Source organism: Halichoeres trimaculatus, unplaced genomic scaffold, assembly GCF_033239565.1.
Source record: "Halichoeres trimaculatus isolate MK-OKI-2021-1 unplaced genomic scaffold, fHalTri1.1 fHalTri1_scaffold_11, whole genome shotgun sequence".
In the NCBI taxonomy this organism is placed as follows: Eukaryota; Metazoa; Chordata; class Actinopteri; order Labriformes; family Labridae; genus Halichoeres; species Halichoeres trimaculatus.
In genome coordinates, this window is record NW_027437189.1 from 6805308 (window position 1) to 6818650 (window position 13343).

At 40.6% G+C, this 13343-nt stretch overlaps 1 long non-coding RNA gene across 1 annotated transcript; it reads left to right on the forward strand.

Annotated features, from left to right (window-relative positions):
* The first annotated feature begins 407 nt into the window (after positions 1-407).
* LOC141799239 (uncharacterized) lies at positions 408-9232 on the forward strand. The gene is made up of 4 exons (XR_012599236.1): positions 408-458; positions 3575-3637; positions 3795-3840; positions 9136-9232. It is a non-coding gene; the product is annotated as an uncharacterized LOC141799239 (long non-coding RNA).
* The last annotated feature ends 4111 nt before the right edge of the window (positions 9233-13343 follow it).

Below are 13343 nucleotides of genomic sequence, written 5' to 3' on the forward strand. Positions count from 1 at the left end.
TGACCAGTGAGAAAAAAAAAATTGAGGAAAAGCAATAAACAACAAAGTAAAGCTTTGAAGTTGAAATGCCTTGCCTTCCAGATAAATATTGCTATTTCTTTTTTTCACAGGGGCAAACAGGGATTGCTTTCGACTCTAATTGCAAGGTAAGCGCCGATTCACTTCACAGAAAACACACACAGGAACATCCAGGAGGAGTAGCACGTCACGACAGCTGCTGTCCAGTTAGAGTCATTGTTTTTAGAAATTCAGAAGCTGATTTGCAAAATGCTTTTTTTGCATTATAAACTGTAAGGTATGACTGATGTTTTCTAAGGAGTATGGAGGAAAAACTCTTAACTCAAAAGCATGAAAGTGATGTATCTGTACAAAAGTCATTTTTCAGATTTCTCTGCCACATTCACAGACATCCTCAGAGAGAGCCTGTTGAATTCCTCCGAGTGGTAGCTGTAAAACAGGTAATAACAAAAACACTGCTAAAGCATTTTCACTTTCAAAAAAGTATTAACCTTTTATCACTTAATCATGCAAGCGTGGGCACGTTGAGGAACTCAACCCATTGTTCCCATTAAGGCCAAAAACAATATGAATGGATCTGGCGTGGCAGCTTTCCAAGGGAGAGATTAAGGTTTAGGAAGTGGAACGGGCACGGCTGATAGATGACATGGCTAAATTTAACACACTGCCCACTGGATGAGGAGCATAAATAGCAGACAGGAAGGAGCAGCACTACTCCTGGATGGAGCATGAAAGTTGTGTGAACACAAACATACATTAAGAAGCATGAATATTCAGCCTTTTTTTACGCAAGTTACAGCTTTGGGCAAGACAAAAACAAAAGTTTGACATATTTCCAATCAGTACTGAGCATGCCCCTGTTTTCACTTTGTTTGTCTATGTGTGATTAACCACTTTTTCAGATCTACAAAGGAGAAAGTGCATTCTTGATTCTTTGCCACAACTATTTCACAACTTCTCCCATTTGACTTATTTTCTTTGTGTCTGCTTTTCTTTTGTTTTTTTCTTTTTTTTAATAGCTGTTCCCTGTTGTTGAATCTTGTCCCCTCTAATTCAAAACATCCTGTGTGTGCAGTCCAAGGTTATAATAGTTTTGGATTTGTCATTATAGTTTAGTTTTAGTTAGTTCTGACATTTTATTTTCCATTACAGTTTAGTTTTAATTAGTTGTAGAGCAGGTATTCTAGTTTTTATTTAGTTTTGGTTTTTGCAACAAGGCTTAGTTTTAGTTTAGTTTTAGATTAGTTTTCGTTTTTTCATACCTTATTAACTAGGTGCAAGATTCAAAAAGGTCAGAGTAAATATTTTGTCATACTGTTTATTTTCAAGTCCAACATAGTGCTCACTGCTCAGTCAGTGCTGATACCGAAATGTTGGCTGCTGCCTTAAACACATGAAATTAATATAAACTTAGTATAAAAATTATAAGCATCAATTATATAAAATAATGTTGACATAAATTACATAAAAATAATAACATAAATTATAAAAAAAATATAATCAATAAATAAAATATTGGACTCTGTAACAATTAAACTATTACAGATGCTCTGATTTATCGCTTCACTATGTTTCGTCACAGCACAGAGCACAGCCAGTCAGTGCAGTAAACAAGCACGTCCCAGTACGTCGCTGTGATGGTGCTGTGCGGCACTGAGAACTACCTAAAACTGTCTAAAATTGGTTGGGAAAATGTGTTGGATTAATTTAAATCCTAAAGGCGATTAATATTAGGGATGTCCCGATATTACATTTTCACTTCCGATACGATACCGATACTGCAGCATTGAGTATTGGTCGATACGGATATTAATCCGATACGATATCAGCATTAAACATACATACTTTTATTATTTATTTTGTAGTATGTCTGTCATGTTAGAAAAGGCTTGATTAAGTGATATTATTCAAACAGTAGTCGGCAGCAGTAGGTATGAGGAAAAACTGACCCATTTATTATTAACCAATGGGTAACAGAAATTTTAATATTAAACATAAAAAATACTAATAACTGAATAAAATAAAGAACAAATTAGAAGACCAAGAAAATAACCTAAATAAATCAAATAAAAACTGCAGGAGCAGGGTCTGGAATGGACTGCTTATATTGAAGTGCTTATATTGGAGATTTTAGATGCATTCCGATACGATACCGATATTTGTTTTTTTGCTGATATCGGACCAATATCCGATATCAATATCGGACTGGGACACCTCTAATTAATATTGTCAAAAACTATAACTAAGAGAATTTTGTCTATCATTTTAGTTAGTTTCAGTTAGTTTTGTGAACACAAGATACAGTTTTAGTTTACTTATCGTTTTTGTTTTCTTTTCTAGTTTTTATTAGTTTGAGTTAACTACAGTGTATTTAAAATTTTAGTTTTCGCTTTTAATTTTGTTTTAGTTAACTATTAAAACCTTGGTGCAGTCATCTTTGTCTGTGCAGTTTCATAATTTTTAGAGCATGTTAACAGTGCACCAGTTGGTTGGTTTAGAGGTGATACATTGCAAAACGAGCTCTACTAGAACTCCTATTTCTAGCTGTTGCTGTAGTCTTTGCATGGCACGCACATATAGAACCAAGGACATCTTTATCCAAGCAGAGTACATAGATCTCAGTCCTCAAATCGATAACCTCAGCATCTACCAGTGTGCTTGGAGCAAACATGCTTTGATCCCTCAGATCCCTTACATTTGCCATATAGCTGCAGGGTGAAAGCTGATTCTTTTACCGATGCTCTCCTTTTTCTTGCTCCTGTAAGGTGAAGCTGAGGGCTCCATATCCCTCGGCTCCGGTGGGGAATTAGGACATCACGAGCTGCGAAAAAGAGCTGCAGGGGAGAAAATTTACAGCAACATGAAACCTTAGATGACAATCTTGACTGGTAACTGAAGGATAATTGAAAATGTAATACTTTACAGCAGGGGTTATGGGCTCAAGCAAGCCTTTTGGAAAGTGACGTAAAAGTGCAAGGTCTTGGCGGTCAGCGAGGCTGCATTGCAGTTTCTACACTTGAGTCTTGGCCAAACGTTATCATCGTCAGGATAAACATTGTCCCCATGTGGAAGCGTTCTTCCAAGTTTTTAAAGCGTATGAATAATTCATTGAAGCACTTGTTGAATGGGAACACTGTCACATATCTGGGTAATAAATAGGTGGAGCAGTGGTGAGCTAGCAAACACAAGAACTTTGTTTACCTTTTGTTTAGCGGAGACAAAGCTGTTATTTCAGCTTAGCATATAAAAGGGACTCTATGCTTCAGAAATGCAGACAGACCTAATAAGCACAGCCTTGTTGAGAACAGACGAGCTCATAAAAGAGACACAGCCCAGCTTGTTCCTCTTTGTGCTGGCTGGACATTGTCTGTGGTGATGCAGCGGCGTACGCAACAACACAAAATGAGCTAATTTGACTTGATAAATCCTCCCTGTTTGAAATCTGCTCATAAAAACAATTCAAATAGAAGAATAACATTGTGTTAGTGTGAATCCGTCAGGTTAAACTCATCCTGTTTTTGCCACTCTGTCCTCTCCTCTCTGCTCTCTCTTACAGCGTTTGTAGCGTCACCCCCTGAGATGGCGTCTGAAACAATCACAAAGCCGTCGAGCCTCACAGGTCAGCCAAAGTGTCTCGTCTAATTCAGCGTTTGTTTTGACTGAAAAAAGCACCTCGTGAGGGGAAGATCTGTCACTGCTTGTTGATTTTGAGTGCTGTATGCTTTGGTTTTTGCACTCTGAGAAGGTTTTGTTTTCTCTTTTTTATCTCCTCACAGCTCTATTGTCTGGATTACATAACAAATGAAGAATCATCTGATCAAGGTACGTGAACAATCAGATAAATCTACAAAGAGCTAAGTTCTTAAAATAAACTGTGGCGGCTTTTGACTGAACCAAAACAGACTATTTATAAGTCAGGGACAGAGTGTTTTTAAAGAGACAGCTACATCCCCGGGGTTAATACAGTTACATAAATATTACACCCGTTTATATCAGTTTAAAGCAGCACTTTGTAATCTTTAGCCTTAAAAAGTTGATGATTACTCAATCCGGACTACAGTTTGATTAAAAACGGAAAATAGGAAGTACCCAGAACTGAAAAAGGAAGTCAGCCTATTGGTGATGAGGTGACAGATTCAGGTTTTAATGGACAGACACGTCATGCCACATAAAGGTGTTGCAACTCCTACCGTTTAATATTTACTTTTTTTTTTTTTTTTTGCAGATTGAGAGCTAAGAGGAATCCCTTTTAAACCCGTATTTAAAAAGCCAAAGACCTTCTCAGTGCTTATGCAACTGAAACACAAGCTGGTGATGTGCCTTTAAAACCAGTGGGTTGTCAGGTGATCGAGGAGACTCGGTCCGCTCAGCCTCACACACACACACACAGACGTAGGAGCCAGAGTGCGTCTCTAGCTGAGAGCAGAGAGGAGAGCAGCCGGGCAGAGAGAAACAGAGAGAAAGAGAGACCCAATTATAAGGGGACACGGGGGGAAATGGGGACACGGCAGCGTCACAGAGTGGGGGACAGGCAGCCGTGCTGGTGGTAGGGTCCCTTTAACTGCGCTCTGCTCATGCTCACTTGCCCTGTGTGGCAGCTAGCAAGTGTGTTTCAGCTCAGCTTGATCAAGAAGTTGCGTTGTGTAGCCACAACACTGGTATAAAAGCACAGAGAATTAAGTGCTGCGTCACACTGAGGAAGAGGAATAGCGTGATCATGCGCGCATGTGCACAACTGTGCGTGCGCGTGCACGAGGCTCTGTCTCTGTGTATATGTGTTAGATCGAAGTAGCAGTCTTAATAGCAGTTGTGCTTGCTGCCACAAGATGAAAATAAAGAGTGCGTGTGTTTTTAGAGGCAAGCAGAAAGAGGGAGAGGGAAGGAGAAAGAGAAGGAGAGATACAGGGAGGGAGGGAGAGCAAGTCAGAGAGAGATTTTGGATTAGTTGCTACGTCACTTTTTCATGTCAGGAGAAACAGAAGCCGAGATAACAGAAGCCCAGAGTCATCGAGTTTTCCACCTGAAGTGGACACAGTGGTTTCGGACAACCTCGAACCTCGCTTTCTCCTCCTCTTCCTCTTCCTCCTTGGTAGTTTTGATCCGCTCTGCTTGTCGCTATTATATATCTGTGTGTGTGTGTGTGTGTGTGTGTGTGTGCTTGTGGTGTGTACTTCTTGTGAGCTGATATGGAGAGTTTCAACATGGATGCTGGGAGATGTACCACAGTTTCTTCTGGGTGTTGTTTGTGATGCCACGGTGTAAGGTGTGTGTCGGCTGGGCAGAAGTGCGACAAAGGGGTTAACAAAGGAATATTCTGGAGGCTTGTTAATATCACAGAGAAGCTCAGTCAGGAGTGTTTTGCAGTGAATTATCGAGGAATTTGATCATCGCTGTTTGCCACCTTTAAGGAAGACGGATGGTTTGTGCAGAGAGGGGGATACAATCGTGCGTGGTATCGACCGACCTGTGAGGAAACGGTGTTGTTCCCTAAATATGCCCTCATGGAGAAGGTGCAGCCAGGTGGCCGACACAGCAGATTGTTTGTTGTTGAATCAGGAAAGACGTTTCTACATGCCAACATACATGTGTCTGTGTGGAACTGTTGATGTCCGGCCTACTTCTCGAGGTTAACTCTTGATGGAGTTAAAGGGGACAGCCAACGTGGAGGGAGCTGGTTAGCATCCAGCTGTATGCTCCTTTCAGACAACACATCGGCTCCGTGTATGTGACCGGTGGCACTTCAGTCATGTGATTTGTTTTCATCCTCCAGGGCCGCTGGGATTTGGCAGAACTCTTCCCAAGATACATTTGTTTCTGCGTAGTTAGGAGGGACTGAGAGGGTGACGCAGACGCTTCTGGGCTGGACTTCTCCACAACCAGTACACAGCTCGTGTTTATCTCTCTCAGTCTTGGAGAAAGGGAGCAGGAAGGGGGTAAATGTCATGGCTCGGGATCAGAGAGACGAGAGTGAAAAGATGAGAGGGGGGCTGTGAGGAAGAAAGAGAGATAAGTTGTTTACCTTGCTCTCTTGGTGATTCTTCTTTGGCTCCCGTCCAGTTCACATCCACTGGACTTCCTAAAGCTGCTGCATCACAGGCCACCGTGCCAATGCCTGCTCCTCATTGGATGGGTGGAGCTCCCCTGGCTCCTCTCGCTGCACAGCAGCTCGTTATTGGCTTAGTAGAAGCAAGCAGCTGGAGTTTAACATCTGATTGGTGTAAACGCACTGGTCTCCAACACAAAGCTCTCATGGTTGCAGAAACATTTCCATGGATACATGGAGCCACGTGTGTTTACACGGGCTGACCTGTCGTATGGTTGTTGGCTGAACAGCAGGCCTGAGGAGATGTTTACAACGATAGTAACGTTTGTGATGAATCAATCATGCTTCATGTCAAATAACATTTCTGCCTGTGTGTTTTTTAGTGATTCCTGATTCATTTATTGACCAGCCTGCTGACATTTTCCTTGTGTCAGGCTTTGGTAGCAAACAAACGATAGCTTCATGGGTAGTTTTTGGTCTGTATGCCATCATCTTTGCATGTGGCCTGTGATGCACAAGCTGAAAAAGTCTTCAGTTTAAGCTAACATCGACCGTTTATCACACCTTCCTTGTTCTCACTTTCAGCAGCGACATCTCTTCTCCCTTCTCTGAAACCGTACGAAAGTTTAAGGCCCGTGAAGCGTCATCCTGGCCTTTCTGCTCCTGCGTAGCGTGCAAGCCTGACATCCTTAGAAAGGATTTAAATCTGCTTCCTCATTCTCGACCTCGCTGGAGGTCCAACACCTGAAAGACCCCGCGTTACAGAGATGATGCAAGATGGTGTGCTGCTGCCTTTGGTCTGCATTGCAGCTCTGGCTTCCACAGTCAGCGTCTCTTTCTCTCTTTTTCTGTTTGCTCTGGCTCTCTTTTTAAAATGTGCTGATAGTACGACAGACTGGATACTGTAGCTGCCTCTGTGCTTTGCTTTTGTAAAGATTCGGAGAATCAGGACGGACGCTGTTGCTGTTGTTTGGGTCACTTAAGTACTATGGAGGTTTGTTTTTTTTCCTCATGGGAGAGTTTGAGGTACACTTTCACTTCAACCGTGAGTTTTAAAATCATTTCTCCTGACAATTTAGAATAAGTTCATCTTGTTGCGTGAGTTGTCTCATGAGGGCCTGAGAGATCTGGTTTTTGACTTTCAGATTTGACTCAAACGTTTGATTTTGAGGATTTATCTTCTTTTTTTGACTACATAGTACAAGACGGACCACAGTCCGGTTTAATGTCAGACAATATTTTCACAGACCAGCTTTTCTTCTGTCTTCTCACTGCCTCTTTTACCCTGCTTAAAGAAACTTTCCAAAGATGTTTGTTTTTTGCCCATTTTGCTAGCTTGGGGGTTTGGCATCAAGAATGAGTCATAGACGTGTATGATGGAGGGAATCCGGTCATTTTCAAACAAAACACTGCTGACAATCAGAAATAATGTAAGTTGAGTATTGGCCCAGGCGTTGGGGACCACTGCTTTAATAGAGTGTTCCACATCAGCCACGAACACTGTAGCTGCTTAGGCTAACCTTAGCTAGCATACTTCTGTTTCCAGAAATCAAACATGGACAGTTTCAGCTCCACTTGTTGCTGACGAACTGACCATCTCCAAACCCTCTCATAAAGACTTATTTAGCCCTTTGATTAGAGATGCAACAACCCAATCCTGGTATCAATTATTAGTGCGATACAGACTCAAAAAACTAAATCTGACGTTGATAGCAAAGAGCTGATCTACAGGACAGATCTTTTCAACTCAGATCTATGCTCTTCTGTGTTTACAACACCAGTAGATCTGTGCAAGATTGCTCGGCAGAGCTAAAACATGGCGATGACGATAGGCAGCAGCTCAGCAATTTTCAGGTATTTCACGCTTGTTTTTCCAATTCTGGTAACTTTCAACGTGCAATTGGTTGGTTTACAAAGTTAGAAAAACATAATCCTCAGTCTTATTGGATCAGTATCAGCCCAGGTATCGGCACTTCAAGGCAGTCACACCCCTACCTCGGGTTTTGATTTAAAGGAGCAGCAGTACTTTTTTTTTTTAGCTGTATCTTTTACTCTCCTTCCTTGTGAGCTTTTTTGAGAAGTTATGAGAGTAGATGAAGTTGTATGTTGCTTTTATCCATTTGAAAGTTGCTTGATGTCATAACTTTTTATCCTTTTGTGTTTAAAGTTTTAGCCTCTTGTTTTACTAGTTTTGGGAGGCTTAAGTTGAACACAAGGCGTTAACGTAGATATATGTGTTTCTCTTCTGTAGAAGTCTCTCAACATTTGCACAAAGTGCAGGTTTCACCTTGTTTTCCTCGCTCAGCTTTTTAAACTTTCGGTGCTATTTTCCTATTTCCTTGTAAACAGTGACCAACGCTAAGATATTCAGCCTCGTGGATTTCCCCAGGGTGCTTCCCAGCTCCTTCCTGATTCCACCGCTGACCGCTCTCTGAAGGCCTCCTGTCCCTTTAAATCTTTTATAAGCATTACACAACAGGTCCAGTGGCACACAAGCAACAAACAACCCGAAAAAAGAAAACTGACGGGGTTGGGTTGAGCCAGCCAGGCAGGCGGAGGAACCAGACACCTACGGACAGACAGGCCTTCTGATCAGAGCCGTCACTGAACTCACACACACACACACACACACATGCTCTCACACACACACTAACAGCCCAGACTGAAAAAAATGGCTAAGCCTGGTGCATCTGAAGCCTGATAAGGACCTGTGAGAGCTGTGGGGATTTTGTCTTTCCTCTAACTGTGGAAATCAAAGCCTGATGTTGTCAGGGTGGGGAGAAGCTTCCTCAGATTCGCTTGTAATCAGCTTCGAGAGCAGCTCTATTTGAGCTTGTGTCGCTGTAAACACAAAGAAATGAAGTGAAGTTATGGTTACACCTGAAAAGTCACAGCGAGAGGAGAGAAAATTATTTCGCTTGAGTTGTTTGTACTTTTGTTGAAGCTCTTGGCAACAAGTCAGTGAACTGGCCACTACCTGTACCTGCCCCGCCCTCGCCCTCTGTGTTAAAGCAGCGCGTCTGCGTCACGCCAGCGCCTGACTGACTGCCACTTCCTTGCTTTTCCCGTTGTAGAGGCTGGGGAGCAGCATGACAAACATCCATCTCACCCGTCTACCGAGCAACGAGGGGGGGAAGACTCATCGAGGTCTGTGTGCAGAGAGCTGCAGGTGAGCCTCTCTCTCACACACACACACACACACACACACAGAAACACACACACACACACACAGAAACACACACACACAGACTCATGTTTGGCCCTTCACACGTCCAGGAAGCTTGGATCAAGTATCGGATCAGCGGTGTGGGCGTGTTGGAGAGATAGAGAGGTGTTCTGGTGCTCTCTCAGTGGTTTTCCATTTCATCTTTCTCACTCACGCTCCTTCATCCACGGCCATATCTGGCCTCAAACACGGCCATGAATCAAACTTCTTTCTGGGCCTGAGCCTGACTCTAAACTGTCTCAGTGTTTGTGGTCTCTGACAGCCTCCGAGATGCTGTCAGGCTTCTCTGGAACATCATCATATCGCTCCTGTCAGAAAGTAGACAGGAAATAAATTTAAAGCTTACTGAGCACAAACTAATTCGCTGACACAATGAGATACTGTTTTAAAAAAAAAGCTAATGGCTCAGTTAGCATATGGCGCAGCCTCCAGGGGATTCAAACTTTAAGCCCTCTTCAGACAGGAGCGACATTTCCTCAGGGAAGTTGAATTATTTCTAATCATTGCTGTCGTAGTCTGGGTCTTTCAATTCTGTGCCAATCTTTTCTGTCTCAAATTTGTCAAGTTAGAATTCCACTGAAAATTATCTGATGTATTTCTATTTCCAAAGAAAACAGTTCGAAAGTTTTGATAAAACTCTGAGGAAATTTCCAAAAAACTGATTTGACTCTTGGAAGACCAACATCAAATCCACCAGAGGAGAGAATCTGAACATGATTAGAAAACAGACAGTAAGAGCCACACTTAGTAAAACAACTGTTTTTAAAAGCCAGTTAATGTTTCTGTTATCTTGTTAACAGTTATAATACTGAACAAATACCTTATCTAATCCGTACAAATGTTCAAAATGAAACACAGATGTTGAGAGGGCTTTGAATCCACAAGCGGTAATACAAAACCTGTCCTGTTTGGGCTTTATCAGCAAAATTGGCAGCCTTTGTCTCCTCTGCTTTATATTTTGAATTAGAATATAATAGAATACACTCTATATATTATAATAATATACTTTATTTATTTTTTTTTATTTATATTTTTTAATATTTATATATTATTTATAATAATATACTTTATTCATTTTTTATATATTTTATTTTTTTTATTTTTATTTTTTTATATTTATATATCATTTGTAATAATATACTTTATTCATTTTTTATATATTTTATTTTTTTATTTATATTTTTTAATGTTTATATATTATTTATAATAATATACTTTATTTATCCCAGAGTGGAGATTAAAGGTACATTAAAGGAATAGTCTGCAGTATTTAGTCATATTTAATAGAGCAGACTTGGTAGAAATAGGACATAATGTTTGTAAATGTGTTTAAATTAGTCAATAATCACCTGAGTAAGAAAATCCTTATGTTTTTGTTGAATTAGTACAAGCTTTTCATATTAACATGTAGGCTGCCATGTTTTTCCACCATTTTTCTACAGTAACATAGAATGGACAAACTAGTGACAAACTATTTTTTTTTCCTCTTGTGAGTGCAAAATGGACTGGTTGAATGACAAAGGTCTCATTTATCGCAAGACACACTTTAAAATGAGTTTCTCTGTGCCAAAATCGGTCATTTTAAAACGCTATTTCTCAGGTTCCCAGCTCCGGATTAAGCCATGGACATCTCGCTAGCAGTGAGAAGAGGGATCTGTGTTTTTCTCTGCTCAAAAGGATTTCTTGAAATTATTGTGTAGCAATGGTGGACACAGGAGCCTAATTGTCAGACAGAAAAAGGATAGGAGAGCAGAGAAAAAGCTAAACAGAAGAGTGATTGAGCGCGAGCTAAAGGCTAACACATGTTCATTCCAACCCACAGTCAGCAGTTATTCTGCAGTGGTCTGTAAGAACTTGAGAGTCTATCAATAAAATGAAGAGTGAGGTTACGTTAGCTCTGATTGGTAGATGACTGACAGGACATAGCTAACCAGGATTCACTAACGTTACAGACTTGTCTCAGAGCACTGGGCTGTGACACAAAGCTGGCTATTAAACTACGCTGCAAACTAAGTTTACAAAGTTTGATTGTTGTTGCATTTCTTCTCTCCAAAACAAATGCATGCCTTGTTAATAGTCGCATCCTCACAACCATGAGTGCTACGGCTCATGGGAAACAGAGTCTTTATCCCATTAAAACAATAGCATTTCCAGATACTGCTCTTAACACCTTTAATGTGCATGAAGGAATTTGTTTGGATACATATCTTTGATGGTAAAAACTTGACCAATAGAGGATCTCACTAATCCTGCATCACAGGAGCTTCTTGACCAAAAAGGCGCCACGCACAGGGGGAGCATTTTGATTTACAGTCTGAATGATAAATATTGCTGTATATTTTAACTTTGGCACACTGTCCCTGTTAGTAAACATTACACACCAAAAGAAAAACAAGTATTAGAGATTTCTGAGCGGATACGATGTATGTTTCTCTGACTTTGGTGTTACTTTTTTAGTAAAAAAAATTACAACCAAAAGTGCAATAACCCAGTTTTCTGTGACAATGACGTGACGATGAATACAAATCAGAGGATTTTGCCTTTTTCTGAAAAATCTAAAAACTTAAAGGGGCTGTGAGGAGATCGAAAGTTATCTTGAAAAAGTCTCCCTTCTAGATATACTCCTGATCGTAATCCACACTTCAAAATGAGATTATCAGCACCCATATTGCTGGTTACAGGTTATTCTAAATTGCTACTTCTTAGCTTCCAGTTTGGGTCATCCAGGACTGGATTAATCTGCAGCACGTCTAAGTCTCTATGACAACACCATGCCGGCTGACGGAGTTTAGTAGAGAGAAGAGATAAAACACAGAGATCTGAGTTTTTCTCTGCTAAAAACAATTTCTATGATTAATTTTTTAGTGATGGTGGACAGTGGAGCCTTACTGTCAGATAGAAAAAGAACAGAAGAGCAGAGGAAAGCTAAACAGAAGAGTGATACAGCATGAACTAAAGGCTAATTAGCCTTTAGCTCATGCTGTATCACTCTGCTTGGTAGATGACTGGCAGGACATTACCAGGATGTACTAACGTTACACATTACAGACATATCTTAGAGCACCAGGCTGCCAACTGCGCTAATTATATACGGCTGCTAAACTACTTACAAACTGACAGTGTTTACTTGTTGTCACGTTAGCCTACAGATACGTCGAAGCAGTGAGCTAACATATACCCTGCTGCTACAATGTTTGCTTGATGTCACGTTTCAAACCGTTGCGCTACACAACTGTACTGATAAATATCTGACCTCCGTGTGTTGTATTTAGTAAAAAGTTGTCTTGAACAAACACATTTTTTTATCTGATCTCCATTTAATTCCAAAACAAACACAGGCCTCACTAAAAGTAATTTACGACAGTGTGCAGAGACTCCGGGCCACAAGGTGGCGAGGGAGTGCAATCAAAACAGATCCTCCTCATAGCATCTCTAAATGACTCATTCTGTATATTCAGATTTAGCATTTTCAGGTCATACAAGCTAACTATTTTTTTATGTTCTCCATAACAAATACAAAGCTCTTCCAAGCCTCACTGTCCTTTCAGGCATTTTTGCATTTATTAGATTAGATTAGATATTACACCAGGCAGCTGAAGAAAGACAGGAAATGTGGCGAGAACCACAGATTAAAGCTTCTGTACGCTGAGCTTTGACCACAAAACCACACCAAAGCTCCCCAGGCTTCTTACCATTGGAGTTAACATGTTGAATCAGATTAAATGCAGAAATCAGATCAATGGAAACAACTTCTTTAGTGAATCAGCTTCACAGCCAGGACACGGCTAACTACCACATCAAGTTTACATGACAGAAAGTATTTATACAGCCAATCTTGAGCACAATATCTGTTCTGTAACACCTTATTAGTCCATAAGTGTTTTAGATGAAAAACAATTGGGCTCCTACATTGGTGTTATGTTTTATTTTTTGGGGGGTTTGTTTTTTTCATTTTGCGCGCTGAAATAAAGACACAAAGACTGACAGACCAGCTCAGATCAATTTGTTCTGGTTAAGATCAAAACTTTTTCTCTCATATTTCAGGCAAATTTTCTT